At 41.0% G+C, this 16,960-nt stretch overlaps 1 long non-coding RNA gene across 2 annotated transcripts in view; it reads right to left on the bottom strand.

Annotated features, from left to right (window-relative positions):
• Nucleotides 1-16,960, bottom strand: part of LOC148319833 (uncharacterized) — a 53,374-nt gene that overhangs the window by 3,793 nt on the left and 32,621 nt on the right. The window contains exon 4 of one of the 2 annotated variants that reach the window (XR_015839617.1): nucleotides 15,776-16,930. The exons of the other annotated variant lie outside the window; for it this stretch is intronic. This is a non-coding gene — a long non-coding RNA (uncharacterized LOC148319833). Of the gene's footprint in view, nucleotides 1-15,775; nucleotides 16,931-16,960 lie in introns of those variants that run through there. 2 annotated transcript variants of the gene reach the window in all.

The raw sequence follows: 16,960 nt of genomic DNA, 5'->3' as shown, positions 1-16,960 counted from the left end.
CCATTTGAGTGTTTTTAGCTGTTATATAGATGCTTTTAGGTGTTGTGCTTTTGGATGTGTGACGCATATTGAGTTGAAATTTGCTGTGAAGATAAAGTTGTTTGCCTTTGATAGTAATTGTAACATAAATGTTACACTTAATCATATTTGATCCTGAGAAAAAAAATGGATTTCAGCATGCAGTAAAAGTCTACAAGTCATCTGGTAACATTCTTGGTAAGTGTTGCTGTTTTGATTAGCAACAGATTTTCAATTGCCTCAGCAGGTTACTTTACAATGCTAGAGCAATAGCAACTATGAACTAAGCGAGAAATGTTTCAGAAAGGTAAACAAAAAAAAAAAATGTCATCTTGGTTGGAGTTGTTCTACAAAGTGTGTTTCAGTGACCTGAAAAAAAAAACTCAATAATTTGAATGACCTCGTTTGGCCTAAAAGACAAACAAAGCACACACAGAGACTTGTTTACAAGTACGCAAATGTAAACCTCATGCACCGGCGAATGTATTGTCACACAAACAGGAACTGATGGCTGCACGCAAGCGTCCACCTGAGGGGTCAGCGAGTTATGATGGAGAGTCAGGTCATGGGTGGCCTCAGGGGTGGCTCGGGATGAACCATTGAGGTGGCGTCTCCCCCTGTGGGTGGCTCAGAAGCAGCCTCGAGTTATTTTATTAGCTGCGCGCAAACGCCGCGGGGACGCCCACTTATACGACAAGTGATTTACGCGTATCCACACTCACACGCAAACAGAAATCTTTCAAGGAAGTACGCCACCACCACACACACGCACACACACAGTGAGTTATCCTAAGAGGAGACCCTGGTGTGTTTCTTGCAGCGCTATGCAAAGTGCAGGCATTCTTCCATATCAGCGAGGATCAAACATTGATGGAACAGTTATTGCCATTCTCTTGATTCATGCTTCCTTCCATCTACGACTGTGTGTGTGTTAAAATATTATACATGGAGCTATAAAACAAAGTCTGACTTTAAATGTCTTTTCACCAATGCTAGATTTACACTGCATGATTAATAATAACGTAGATTCATATATATTTTGCCTTTCAAGGGCCACAAGAACACATAACACTATTTCAAGAAGTAATGAAATGTTTGGATGCGTGTGTCCCAGTTGTTCATTTCAATTTACAGAAGGTGTGCTATGGTGAAAGACTTTTTAAGAGAGCATCATGACAACTTTTCATCGGGAGGCAGGTCCATTGTAATTTTTGTGCTGTCTTTCCACAAAAAAAAAAAAAAATAAATAAATGCATGTTTGTGTAATTCCAGATTCAAAATTCTCCATGAGTGTACATATGAACGTGAGGAGTAGGGGGGTAAATTTCCAGGCAAGTAACATAAAAAATTTGAGTCGGGAGGGAATTTAATCATATTAAATTTGTATATGTAGTTTTCAGAGATGCATAACTGATACAGGCACGGTGCATGGATTTATTTTCCCTTCCGGAGCAAAGGCTTGACAGAAATTTGAGAAGCTGTGAAAAAAAGAAATGAAATCAATTTTCACGACTTCACTGACTTGTAGTGCCGTGCATGACCTGGCAGCACTGTGAAACATCACATTATACATATAGAAGAAAAATTATAGAAGTAATTAAAACCTTTCACACAAAGTAAAATAAAGAAAAAAAAAATGATAAATGTCATGATGGAAAATGCAACGCGTTTGTGATCCGTGGGACAATTTTAAAAAGGAAAAATATACATCTCTTTCAAACCCAGCTTGCTGCATTTTCCATTTGTTAGATGGAAATAAACGTCCCGTGACACTCGAGTACATGGAGTTGTTGATGCAAAAAAGCTTGTTTAAAAAAATTTAAAAACAGCAGTGATCGTGAGGAAGCTATTTTCTGGTAAAAATGTGTTGACGTGTGGGTGTAACAAGTAGTGACATGCAACAATTCCTCAAGTGGTCAGACATTATTGACAATGTACAGTGTACACTTTCACCCAAGCTCGAGAAAACAAAAGAAGTTAAAAAGCTGGATGCTTTGAGGCATTCACCACTTCTATCATTTTTTTTTAAACAGTCCACATTAATCTTGCAAGTCTACCTAAGCGGATCCAACATAAGCCTGCGATTTCAAAAATAGTTCTTCAAGTAGGGTGACTTATCTGATGCCAGAGGCTGGAAGACGTCAGAGCCAGTGAGATCCACCGTCACCACCGCCACTCCCCCTCTACACACCTTATCCTCCCATTGCAGACACTTTTCAAAAGCACATAATACGCTATCCAGATTTATCTCAATTTAACTGCCTTTTCATGCCTGGCTGTGAGTGACCTACTTGCAAAGCCTAACCTGGATGAAAGATCTGCTCCCTGCTGGAGAGAAAAAGACATCAGCTTGTCTGCTTCGGAGAAAATAGCCGTGTTGTCGTTTCCTCGGGCGTCGTGACTGGATGATACCCACACCTTCCGTTCCCATCTACCTGAACTGTATTTATCATGCCGGAGTGTGAACGCGAACTCGGCAACTCATTAACGGCTGGTCATTGATGACCCTTGATTGAATCATGACAATGAGTTCAATTTCTTCACGCGACTTGGCTCAATATGATCAATAACTCATTCCGATGGCATCAACAGCACAAGGAAATAACCTTCACTCACTTCCTTTGAAAAGCTGTCATATGGTTGAGAGATTTTTGGATAATTAATAGCCAGAAATTCAACAGAAAGTCAGCCATTTTGGTTGAAAGTAGCCATTTTAGGAATGTACTCTGAAGGCCCGCGAGAGAATTTGTCCAAATGACTCACAATCTAAAGCAGATATGATAGACAGATAGCGATGCTAAATTGTTCAACTTCATATCCAAGCAGTCATCTGGCTCTTGATACAATGGTTGGAGGAGTAGACAAAAAATATATTTTCCAATTTTTGGAAATGGTCTTTCCCTTTTGTTTGAATGAATAACCCGCTGCCAAAGTGGAATTGAGACCACCGAGAAAAAATGACCATTACCAACATTTCTATTCACCTTTGAGATTTCGAGAGGAGAAAAAAAAAAGAGCACGTGCAGGAGAAGATGCTCTCAGAGTAGCGGTGAAGACTCAACTGCAGACATCTTAATCTGTCTCTCTTACAGTGAAAGGCCATGCTATCCGAAGCCGCAAAAGCTTTAGTGACTAAGTGCGCCTCCACCCAAGGGAATTAGCGACAGAAGGAGACCTCTAAGCGTGATTCTGGCAGATTCGGAATTATTGTCCTGTCCAGCCTTTTTCCCTGCCGTGCAAGCGTCAGGACTCCCTTTTTATTTTTATTTTCTTGGTCACTTGATTTTAACTCACAAAAAAAAGCCCTCAAGAGATTTAATGGATCATTTTGTCTGACTCAGAGAAAACCGAGCATGGCTGTTGTGTCGGGCAGAGATGCGACCGTAATGGCCGCAATAACAGAACATGCTGGGGAATAAAAAAATAAATAAACACAGCACCGGTGCCTGCTGGTTTCTGTTCCAATTCATCATGTGGGTTGGGTGCTGCGTTGAAAATTAAGGTTTACCGAGAGGGGTAACAGACAAGACAAATCAGCCGAGATAAAAAGCAGCGGGGTGGGCCTCTCTTGTTGCCCATCAGCGTGGATGTCATTTCCAACACCATCTGGAAACTTTAGTACAAAGTCTACAAGTTTTCCCTGGCAAGAAAAAGAAAGGTTTATGGAGTTGACCGATTTTGTGACAGCACCTGCGGGCACCTCCTCCATCTCACCTCTTTAGAAGAAGCAATATAAACCTAAACTTTCCCTGAGGTAGATGCTGTGACCCAATTAGCTGGTCAGCCTATTTTGGTGGGGGTGGGAGGGGTAAAACTCCAACAACATGTGTCTAACTAACTACCAATGCTAATCATGAGCGCATCTGTGGTGTTTTCTCAGCATTAAGACACAAAGGAAAGTTGTTTAGTTGTTTGAAATGCACAACTGCTGCCAGATTAGTCTATTAGAAATCTGTTGCTAGGCAAAACTGCAGCACTTACCTTCACACAAAGAGTTTGTTGGTTGATTTAGACTTACGGCATTTTCTAAATGACGGCATAAGCTTGTTCTTTAAAGCCATTAAGGATTCAAGGAGAGACAAAGACATTTTGTGTGATTCAGCTTGCCATTTCTCAATAAGAATGTTTTTATATTGTTTTTAATGCCCGTTTTGGGTATGAAATTATTCATGCATGCCAATAATAGTTTTTACTATCATCCCTATTTGTGGGGATCTGCAGTAAACAAACATCGCCTGGCCGCTATATAGAGAAATATGGTTTATTTGGCTTCATTATTTATGCATGGGAATGTGCGAACACAAAAATATGCTTCCTGCATTTGCCTTTGGACTCTTCTCCCATTTTGTAGGCAGCACAGTGCCTCAACATGAAAAGAGGTTTTCTAATTGGCTTCTGCTTTCTATGCAGGTTCCGTTCCACACTGCCACATCAGATATTCACAGAAAAATAATAGTAGTGCGCAGAGGTAGAAGAAGGATGAAGGGCGTGTGTGTTTGCGCTCATACTGGCGAGTAGGTGAGAGAAAATTAGATGCTGAGATAGAGAGAGGCGAGAGTGAGTCGAAAGCAACTCGGGAAGGCTGAGAAAGGAGACGCGTTTGTTGCTAAAACTGTCCCTTTCCCATTTTCAATCTGAATGATTCCATTATCTTGACATAATCCATTCAAGATCAACTTATTCTCCATTGCGCCTTGGAAGATTTCACAGTGAAAGAGCGCCGGCTCTGTTACTGCATCTCAATCAGGACATTGTTTCACCCTTCAAGGGCAAGTGGACCATGCTTGTGGAAATAAAAAATAAAATAAAAATTCCAGAGAATGTCATGTCAAATGTAGAGGTTGGAATGTTGCAGCATGTACTTCCAATTCAGTCAACTCGAGTCAAATTACTGTTTCGATTTTACAATCAGGAGAAAAAAAATCAAGTTATAATATAATCGCTGCTTTATTCACACAAACTTAAGAGTTTGAAGTCTGCTTTTTAAGAGAGGTATGCAATTCATTTATTTATTTATTTTTACCATTTTTCAGACACTAGACCTAAGGGGGGGACAGCAAGTTGGTTTTACTTTGCTTATCGTGTACTCAAGATAGTCAAACACAGCATACCGCAACCATGACGATAGCACCACCGACAAACATCAAGTCACTATTGACCACAGACATGGTTTAATTAACTATTCCTTCACACACCCCACTCCACAGAATAATCATTCAAGATAAACTTTTGTGGAATTGGATCTTGACCAAAGTCAGCTTTGATACTCAGGTCACCCATGACCCAATTATGAAAACAAGCGTGACAAAAAATTGATGAATTATTTTAAAAAATGTATTTAGAGGAGTGAGGCCCTGTTCTTTACTTTTCTTGACTTCTTTTTTTTCTTAAAGGGGAATTTAACCCCCAAAAATTCTTTGCAATATGTTCTATTTGTCTTCACTTATCTAAATACAGCATTCGAATTAATACGGCATTGGCGGAAAATTAGTTAAGCTGCAATATCTTTCCATTTTTATTTTATCCATCTCCAGGACGGCCGTTTTGTCACTTTCTGTCGACAACGTAAAAACGAAAACGTCATCACAGTTGCTCAGGGCCCTCATAACAACGTTTTGAGAAGCTGAGCCATGATTGATCGTTTGCTGAGCCCTGAGAAAATGTGACGTCATTTTCAGTCGACAAAAGTGACAAAATGGCCGCCCCCTGAGATGGCCAAAAACAATCTCAATTTATTGCTTGACTCATATTCCACAAATGCAATCTTAATCAGAATGCCATGTTTAGAATAGTTGGTCTGCACAGAACATATTCTTGTAAAGAACTTTTTTGGGCTGACTTCCACTTTAAAACTATCTTTGCCAGGGATTTTACCATCTACTTACTTTCTGTAATACCCTTGCATGTGGGAAAGGAGAGACGCAGTAACCGATGCACTTTTCAGACAATTACTGAATTCTGGCAAACAGTAAAACAAAGGCAATGATCAAGAGTTGCTATCGACCAGAGCTCACGCCCAGACACTCCGACGTCACATGCCACCCCACCGAGCCCTGCCTCTTAAAGACTTTTTTTTTTTAATTTTTTTAGGTCTGTGGATCTCAAACGGATCCAAAACGCTGGTCCACGATGTATGTTCCTTATCAGATTGTGACTGCACAACCCTGTCTCAATTCTGTACAAACAACCACAACTATCACTTGCTCACCAATCCACTCCTTTGGGAGTTTGGCTCTCGGTGCGACAGCTTGGAGCTGCACTCGTACTGAGCCTATGAATAGGAAGTGGGCTGCGGGGCCAGCTAAGGTGACGGATTGGCCTTCGCGGCTTACTGCTAGACAGGTGCTTGGTCAGATATCGGAGGAGATGTTAATGTGCTTTGCCTGCATGACAAGTGCAAAGCCATCCACCCAGGAGCCGAGTTTGGATGGAGGGAGGCCAAAAGAACACGTTTAGAGAGAGAGTTTGCAACTGACTTGAGGAGTGACAGAAAAACAAGAAGACTGACATGGTTTAAAATGAGACTTAGAAGGGATGTGGAATGAGTCACAGGAGAGCTGGAAGAGTGAGAATTAGAAGGCGACATAAAAGGGCTGGTGCAGAATGTGCTTGCTAAAAATGAAACAATGAGATTGTCACCAGCCGCTTGGATTGGCTTCCCAGAAGATTTGCAAAAGTTGCAAATGCTGCAATTTATTCTTCATTTCGATTTCACTTCAGCTTAGGTCTTTTCTAAAAGCACAGACAGAGTGAGTGATGCTCAGTGAGGATTTCATTGTTTCTTACCTCCAACAATGAGATTCTTTGTTCTGTGTTGATACTGGCTTGGTTGACAATCCATTTGTTTGTTTGTGACTTCATCACTACAGTTTCTAATTTAGGAACCTGGATTTTTTTTTAGCCAAGTATTGTTCCTCCTTTATTCCATGATGATGTGAAGACTGTATAAATGGCATACTGGTGGAAAGGCGCTGATGAAGTTGACCTGGCGCTTTTGGATGTAGTATTAGAGCCACAAGGAAAATGGATGGCCATCTTACGTCATCGAGCACTCTTAAAAGCAACCACTGCTGCATACAAAGTAATGTACATAAAGTCAAAAATAGATATAAAATCAAATACATTTAAAATAAGAATACAATTTAAGCATTCATGCAAAACCTTGCTGCTGCAATGCCCGTCAGATGGGAAATTTAAATCAAGACAAGTCTTCACTTAACAAAGCCAAGCCCGAGGGTGTGCATATTATTCGTTTTTAGATCTCTGCACTTTAATATTGTTCAGCTGGACTGGATGTCTTATCACAGAGTTCTGATACAACTCTGTGAGCGGTCCTCTCTCTGAAGCCCATCAATCAATCGCGGAACGTTTTGTAGTTAAGACCCAGCTCCTTTTTACAATGTGTGATGCGTTATTACTTCCATTTTAAATCAGATGAAAGCAAACACCGTTTTTGACTTGTGGTGTGACATGCTCAATAATGACAGAGTTAAACATGGAAAAGAAAATGTCTCCTCTTTGAAGCTTTAAAACAAAATTATGAACGGTTTTGATATAAAAAAAAAAGTGTCATATTTTAAACAGTCATACCAATTTAAACAAGCTTTTCAATTCTAAAGAGAGCAAGATAACAGACAACCACTAATATGATTTTTAAATGCACTTTAAGATCAGTGAGACTCCAGTGATTTTCTCTTTTTTTAAACATGGATCTGCTTCTACAAAACGCCCACAGGCCCACATTAGTTCAGCATAAATCTGAAGCTGCAGCGACGATGTTTGCAAAAAATAAATAAATAAAATGGTAAAAAAATTGCAACATCAACCAATGTTTGTGTGTGTATAATGGACACGACATTATTAGGTCATTCCAAACTTTATAAAATCTATTTTATATTGCTTGAAGCCCTACTTTATAACCCTAGACCTATTTTGGAACCCTAATTCAAAACCTTATTTTGACATTTTAAACATGGCTTGAACTGTTAATTCACAGAGCGCACTTTTATATGAAAGCCGAACATACTTCTATCCCAGTTTGAAACCATATTTTTAACCCTATTCTAGTTTGATATATTTATTTAAAACCTTAACTCTGCTTTGAAACCTTAACCCAGCCAAAATCTGGAAATCTTAAACATGGCTTGAAACGCAAATTTGGAGTGCTAACATGTTTTTGAAAACCTAACCATATTTTAAAGGCTGGCTTAAAACCCTCCACCTGGCCTTAATTTGAAACTTTAATCATCAAACCTAACACACACTTGGAACCCTAAATTTGAATTTCATTTTAATCTTAATTCATTTGGACAATGAAACAGATCTGGGCAGTCCGTCCAGGGGGTGGAATGGTCCAACCCTCCGACCCAACCGGACGGCCATTTTTAGGGCAAGGGGTGACAACATTTTAAAAAAGGGATTGATTAACAAAGTCCGGAGGTTGCTTTTACTCCAGCCCACGAATCGGCCCTGAAGTGTGTAATGAACCTACTTGCGAAATGGGCAAACGGCGCGTCAATAGCGCCACTACCAACTGTTTGTGTATGAAGAGACATTTGACAGCAGCATGCGTTCAAGCATGCCTGTTTGACATCACAGAACCTGTGCCTCCCACCTGCTTCTGGGGCATACCATTAGCAGAGGGGGGCAATACGACAATCCCTACAATACCAGCATAATAAGATAAACGGATTTGAATAGTAAATTAGCCAGCTAATGAATAGCATTTCTCCCGCGGCGGCATCATGCACGGACGTTTGAATTAGGCCGGAGGGCAGGGAACAGACTGGCAAAAAAGGATCAAGTGCCCAGCTCTGCTATTAAACATGGCTTGAAACATTCATTTGGAATGCTAATATTTACTCATAGTGTTCACATCCTTGGGATGATAACTGTCATCTCTGTAGATAATGTAAAATTGTTATTTCTGCACAGCGCACTCATTTACAACACAGTCAGACGTGCCATTTTGGTGAGCGACGGTTTACAAGGGCTCATATCGACTGTGTGAGCTATAAAACAATTGCATTTTCGAAGCGTGGTCATCATATTCAGAAATAGTCTTTCCTATTGGAAAGGGAGACATTTTTTGCATTAGAATTATTGCCACTATTTGAATAACTAGAGTGTTTTTGTCATTCTATTTAAGGCTTTAGCCATATTGTAACAGCCACTGTTTTCATTCAGTCCACTCTCCATTGCACACTTTTGATGATCACTTAGTTTTAAATAACTTTGCTCGGCCCGAAAGTAAAAAGTGGCCCACCGTTCTTGCCAAATGCTTGCAAAGAGCTCTGGCGCGCACTAACTGTCTCCAACCGCTTTGTATGTAGGCCTGATTTTTGGACTCACCGCATCATCTTTTAATAGCTATAGACCTCCTTTTCTGTCCTCACGTCTTCCTATCAACCCCCAACCCTCGAGATAAATAATAAATGGAGCATCATGAGAATTGCTGTTTCAGACGAGCAGCTGCATTTTGTGAGTCAAGTGCCCTTAATTTCACCCGACGTGGATAGCGTCAGCGCCAAAAAGTTCTGAGGAGGACAAGTTCCGGATGGATTGCTAAAATCTTTTTTGCATCTAGGGCAATTTCTATGCAGGGTGTATTAGATGAGAAGCCACTGGAAAAATTTAGTTGAGCTTGGAATGGTCCCAAAAAAAAAAAAATAAGACGTGATTAAGATTTGCATGCAGTCAAAATTTCCTAGACGAAATAACAAAGTATATAGCCTGAGGAGACACTTACTGTATTTCCTCAAACAAACAGTGGCTGTGTCCCAGATAGTCAAATTGAGTGTTTTCCACTTGAAACAAACAAACACCTCCCTTAAAATGGCTGCCCTTTTATTTTTATTACCATTGGTCATCAACATTAACATAGACGTTCAAGAGCGCAGACATTTTAACTCATTTGCTAACCAAAACAGCAGCACCAGTGTACGTAAAAAAACAAAATGCTCTTGAGTGTGTCGAGACCCTCGAACACCAATTGTGTGTGTGATTACTCCCCAAGGTTGTGAGCTGATCACATCTTTTCTCTCCATTTAAATGTCTTTGAACTCTATTTTCACTTGAAGGTAATTGTCTTAAATCTTGTTAATTATTATTCCAAAAAGGGAACTAAACACCTCCCTCAAAGAGACACAAATAATTTGCGAACGTTGTTGCTAATCAAATCCGCAGCACTTAAATTTGTCAGACGAATTCAAGTGCAAAGTACATGCGCATGTTGTAAATGACTTGTTCCTACAAAAAAAAAAAAAGGATGACGTCACATTTTGTCCGGATAACCAGTATTCCAGAGGACTCCGATGTGATGGCCCATTTTGTCTGTGTGCATGTTTATCACTTATTTGTTTCGGTTCTCCATTTTCATTTTGTTTTAAACTCCAATTTCACAAAACCAGACGCCAATAGCCACTCTTAATGTGAATACAATATTACAACATCTGCTTGGTTAAAATTTGAAATATGCCATTTAGCCTCCATTTGCTCTCTCCTGATCTATGCTAACAGTGAGTTCCTCACACATCACAATACACATCGTAGATAAAAATGCTTCATTATGTGACATAACACTTGCCATCACGACTCATTTCACCCTCTAGATCTCCTCCCTCCCTCCCTCCCATTGTCGAAAGGAACAGATAAAGCCGCCGTAGCTCGCCAGATAACAACCCGACTTTCTCTGAGCTGTGGCGGTTTGAAGGAAGCCAAATTGCCGAGTCGATCTGGTCATTACACACGGGGATTATGGCAGAAGCCTGCGGCTTGTACTCCCAATAATTAACAGAGGAAAGTTATAGATTTCAGATAGTAGCGGGATCTTCTTGATGCAAACGTGACAGTGGTTAATCTGTGTTTAGTAACGAATGTTTTGGCTCTTTTTGTTAAGAGCTGGCTTTTGGGTGTGTATGTGTGTGTGAGTGTGTATTTAACTAAAATCCATAATACCACCGCCGTGTCCAATGCGCGCATGTGCCAAATAATGAACAGTACAAAGTCTGGGAGTCTTGTCTGGGCCAATGGGCCCTCAGTTCTCAAACATAATTTGGCGTCCGACGAAAGTCTTTGGAGAGAGATATACCTGAGATATGTCCTTATCCACACTATGTCGACGTCAGAAGAACATCAAGTCATCTCTGTAAGTAAATTTGAAATCTGTGCTGCTCTGCTTAGCTTTTGGCTTTGTTTGTAGTGTTTCACTCATCCCTGTCCAGACTGCAAATGAATGGCGCAAATCCATAACTCACTAACATTATTGCCATCGACATCAACAATTTAGATAAGTTGTTCAAACTTAAATGACAGTTTTTCAAAGTGTATGACATAAAATATTCTGGCGTTTAGCCGGCAGGTAGAAATTTCATTTGACCTTCTAAATTGGTATCTGTTTGTTTTTTGAAACAACTTAGATGGTCCATAAACACCTTCAGTATCATAAACCAAAAAGTGCCCGGTGATACACATCGTCGTCACTTCATGCATTTCAGTTTTATTTTAGCTCGAAGGTACCAAAAAGCGCCTAGAAGTAAATCACATTTTCCTCAGTGTTCAGTGGTATATTGTGCACTCTCAAATTTATGACCACAACTTTTCACAGATATGACACCTGCCAAAAAAAAAAAAGAAAAAAAACACGCACGCACACTCTAAAGCTTCCCACACACAATTCGCTTTAGGTTGTGCATGGTCTATATGCTTCTGTCAATAGCCCAATATACACTTATTGTGTTATACACACACACACACACACACACACAAACTCACACAGTGGTCTCATGAGAGTGGAGAAGGAGACAGCTCCTCGGGGCAAATTGTTCCAGTGCTGATGGTGAAAGTTATTGGAGGAGCATCTTGAACAGAAGCAAGCCTCAGGGCAGAACCACCACCGGCTCCACCGGCGACCGCGTTTCACCTTAGCTCCACGTCTTGCCTCTGTCTCCTCCCGCAGTGCATTTTTCATTATGAGTAAGCAAGGTTTTTAGCCCTAATATTTTACGCCAAGGGACCTGGGTGCATGCACACACTTGTTGGCTTCAAGTTGTAACATTTGCAGCTTTCAGCTATTTTTTTATTCTCTCATTAGTTTTGCCCATAACGTATTCCGCCTTACTGATCTTTTGCCAGAGCGGTAAAAAAACTTGACAAGCTCACTTGAAAAATCCGACCACGGAAAGTAGGAAAGACGAAAAGTGGAATGGTACAGTAAAAATGGCCTTGTCATGTTTGTCAAAACTTTTAATATTCTATATAATATAATAAAAAATGATCAGTGAAATGGTCATCCCTTGCTAGTCCCATTTTGTACCTCGAAATAGATTTCCAGAAACCACCGCGACAGAGAAGAAACGACAAATCAGACAGACTGTGTCAGACAAGTTGACATTCATTTGAGGGCACACGCTCGCAACCCTGCGCTGACTTTCCTTGGGCTGCTGGAGCTTTGTTGAAACAATAGCAGAATAGCTATGTATGATCCACAACAAAAGTCAAAATGAAGGAATTGGGCAGGTCCCAACACACAACGAGGAAAATGTGTCCCCTCATTTTATTATTATTATTTAGCGGTGTCACACAATTAAAAATCTCAAGAAATTATGTCCATCAAAATGTGTACGACTTTTGAGGCATTTAACCTTTGAGGGTAAGATACAAAAACAAATGGCTTAACTCATTGCACGTGCTAATTTTGTCTTCAACAGCAGCGCATTAAAATCCGGCCCCTTCCCAGAGTGTCATGTCAGAATAAAGCATGCATCTGGAGAGTAAAACCTCCCTTAATCGCCTGTGGCCAAAGACTCTAAATCTTCTCCTGACATTGAACTGATGCAAAAGTGTGTGTGCACGCCTTCCCAGGGCTGAGGCTACTTCTGTCAATGCCGCGCTCTCTCGGACGGCCCTCATTGGCTCTCTGAACACCGACTTCTCACTCCCTTTAAAGCAGTCAACTCTTGAGATGTCGTTTCTGGCGAGGCGTAAAGAAAATCTTCCCCTCAAACGGGATTTTGAAGGCTGCTACAGCGATTGTATGCAATCCCCCAGGCCCCCGGCGGGCGTGGCACCGCGGAGGGAGTCATGGGGGGGGGTGGAGCCGACAGAGAAGAATAGTTGACAGTCAATATTATCGTACGCCTTCCCCCCTGTCGACTTTCGTTCTCCATTACACAAGGAAGCATGAGCAAGTATTTACAAGAGGGGTTGGAATGGTAGACTTCTTTCTTTGTCAGTGTTTACATTCAGTACTACATGCCTATGAGCAGTGGTGAGCCAGTCAGGGATACCAGAGACCATCAGAAGGACTAAGCTAAATTCTAATATTTGTTTCAGGAAATTGCATTCATTATGACGTCGCAGTGGTGGTATAAAACATTTAAGTTGGGGGCCACAATTTCAGACACTTCAGAAAGTTATCTGTTCAAACTACAACCAGTGGGGAGCTGCCAATTGTTCCTTGTTCTTCCGCTTAACACTGCAGGAAAAAAAGTGACAAAAGACAAGACTTGGCCATCCATCCGGTCATTCATTTTCTGTACCAATTATCCTGCCGCAGCCAATCACGTCTGACTTCAAGCGACGGGCAGACTACTTCCTGGACTGCTTGTCTATTCCCACACATTCGCACAAGCATTAAATGTCAGGTGGGGTTACCATCAGTGAGGCCAGACAGGACTGCTCAATTTAAAAGTGATTTTCCTGACAGAAAAAAATCACGCACTAGAAAGTAGGGGTCAACTCGCAAATTCTTAACAATTTGATTGTAAAAAAATTGACTGTTGTTGAATCGTGTCTTGCAGCAGTGCAGCCAAAATGTTGCATTTAGGGATGGTTGAGTACTGGTAAGAAGCATCATGTAGAACCAATAAAGGCCTTATTATATTGTATTGGGTATCGTGGAGTATGTCGATACCAGCCACAGATACTACAAAAAAAATTACAGCAAGTCTCATAATTAAAAGTAAAAGTCGTGAAATTTGACTTCCTAGTGAATATGGGCTTTTTTAGAAGAGACTTCAAATACTCTTCTGACTTACAAGAACAGCACAGTGTCTAGACTTTTTATGCAACGGAAAAGGAAAAAAAAAAATTTCAGGGATCATATTGAATGACACCAAGTGGCGTCCACACACGTCTCCAAAAACGGCATCCAGTATGCGTTCTTCACTGCAGCACTGAGGGAAAGGCGTTTAAAATAAGAGCTGCTGTTCAAGCAAGTCAACTCAAACAAAAAGCGCCACAACCCTCCCGCTCACCCCCCCCCCCCTTGCCTGCCTCCTCGGCTCGCTCTCCTAATGGCATGCCGCTCCCGACCTCAACATGGCGGGCGAGACAACAGCAGGCATATCAGCAGCTGCCTCGCTCTTCCAAGTCTGTCACTAATGAGGACGAACGGTCTGAGGGGAAGCGTTTACAAAATATCCTCTCACACTTTTTTGTTACACTAACCTTTTCCAAAGTGTTTTTCACAGCACCTGGATGTAGGGGAAAAACATTGTTAAAGGTTCTCTTCGATACTTGGCTGGCATTTATCATCCCACGCCAAAGTTGACAGCAGAGAAGGGTGGGGCGGTGGAGACGTTAGAATTAGAGAGGCATGATACATTATATCATTTCATTTGTTTTTTTTGTTTCTTTAATCTGTTATATGAGTGAGGTCGTGGTGTGTCATTGGTGAATTATTTTTTTATTTTTTTGGGCCAATTTTGTACTTCATAAAAACAAACATTTGCACAAGAAGGAAACCAATGTGAACTGATGGTGGCCAGATGAGAGATTTGCTGCCGCCATCTCGCGTTTGGGCTCCAAAACGTTTTTTTTGCGTCAAATTACTGCTTGTATCTCAGGACAACAACAACAAAAAATAATAACCAAAAGATGGCTCCAATCTCGAAATGAAAGATGATGAGACTTGTTTAAGACTTCAAGCCTGTTTAATGCAACCGAGCCAGCCCCAGGTGGGCCGAAAGAAAGTCCATCTTTGCTCGTCTGTCCCACCAGTACAACATTCCCTCACACTCCGGCACCATGCTGCCTTCGTTAAGGTTCAGATACACCATTAGAAGGGAAACTGGTGAAACTATGGCAAGGTGTGATTGATTTATTTTTCATCGTGTCGATAATATGGAAATCTATAGTTTATGTCAGCGAGGTTGTGCCGCGTCATCACTCAAAATCTGGAAATGATTTCACAAGCAATAATCAATCACCTCGGACCCAACTCGCTAGCTGTCCAAAATTTAAACAGGAGCTTCTTTTAAAGAGAAAAGCTGCAAAATGCTGCTTTTCACGAGTAGTGTAAGAGAGGCTACTCAATATAAATTAGTTGAGGTCAATGAGGTTAAGTGGAAGAAAAGAAAGTGATTTCATGATTAAGCGGCAAACAATCAACTCGGGCTTGACTTATCGACTGTCGAAGAATTTGAGACAAAGGACAGAGACAGAGGAAAGATTAGTTAAATGGGAAGTCAATTCAAGAAAACTTTGTAAGAAAATGTTCTATGCACCTTCACCTGCCTAAACATGGCATTCTGATTAATGATGCGGTTGCGGAATATAAATTCGCAAAATCCACCATTTAGTCATCTCAGGGGGGGCGGACATTTTGTCAGTCAGGTAATGACCAATCACCATCAGCAGATTTCTGAAATTGAGCCATGATTGGTTGTTACCTGAGCTCTGTGATATAATTTTCAGTCGGAAGAAGTGACAAAATGGCCGCCCCCTGAGAAAAAAAATGGTTGGATTTTACTTCTCAATTCATATTCCAGAAACGAACACAGAAAATTTGAGGGTTGACTTCCCCTTTAAGGAACACGAGTAGCACGTGTAGTAGCACATTGCAAATGGTGCATGACCTTAAGACATTCGTGGAAAAAAATATTTTGATTCTCACAGGAGGGTTAAGATTGCTCAACACCACAGCTGTCTCATCCTTATCTCAAAAAGATTAAGAAAGTGAGTAAATTGTTGACTCACGGGAGCATCATGGTGACGTCATTCATTTCCATTCTACTTTTCTGTTTCACTATTCAACATTTGTTTCGTAGCTCCCACTGTATCAACATTTTTCTTTTGTATGTTTTTGTATAAAATGTGGAAAACATTTGCTGCGGTTACAAATATCACCTGCTTTTTTGGCATAGGTATTTCATAAGAACACTGCGCTTGCCAAACTAGACGAAGCCGTCAGTGAGTATTTATTGCGTCTGTTCCCTTGAACTATCTACATCTGCCCTCTTTGCTGCTGCGCTCAAGCTCTGCTGATGAAATGATGAGGAAATGCATCCCTACAGTCTGTTCTCTTGGAGTACTGCAAGTTATTTCCTCTATCCTAACAGTGGGGAATTTGATTGGACTCTGATTGGCTGCTTCCCGTTCACAAAGAATCAGCGAGGCGACTGATTGTTCTCCTCTTGCTCTGTTCTTTTCTTTCCCCTCGGTAATAGTGGAAAAAGTTTGTCCAACGCCGCTGCAAGTCCGTGACTCATCAACTTCAAAGTGAATTCCGCAGTCCTTTTTTTTTCCCCGGCACGCTGTGGCATCAGAGCACGGGCCGTCCCCGAGCTCCGGCTCCCCGTGGAGAGGGAGCAGGTTGCTGTCGCAGCGCTTAATGAAGACCTTGCACTCTGTTTCATCAACTCATCTTCCACCAGCCGTCCCCTTTTCTTGTCTATGAATTTCATCATTAACAAGAACGCTGACAGTTTTGTCTTGTTTTGATTGCTAGATTATGGTTCAGGGGGGAAATCACTCAAGTGAGTGCTGTCAAAAAAAAAAAAAAAAAGAGGAGAGATCCTATTATATAAGTTGGAGAGCAGGTTTTAATGATGATTTTGTGGCCAAGAGCCAGTCCTAACTGTGCCTGGAACACCTCGACAAGGAGACATCCTGTTAGGTTTTCCAGAATATTCTGGAAAAGAACAGGATATTAAAGCGCAGA

Source organism: Idiotropiscis lumnitzeri, chromosome 17 (assembly GCF_059441095.1).
Source record: "Idiotropiscis lumnitzeri isolate Australia: NSW breed Sydney's pygmy pipehorse chromosome 17, RoL_Ilum_1.0, whole genome shotgun sequence".
Taxonomy (NCBI): Eukaryota; Metazoa; Chordata; class Actinopteri; order Syngnathiformes; family Syngnathidae; genus Idiotropiscis; species Idiotropiscis lumnitzeri.
This window is presented reverse-complemented; position numbering and strand designations above follow the sequence as displayed.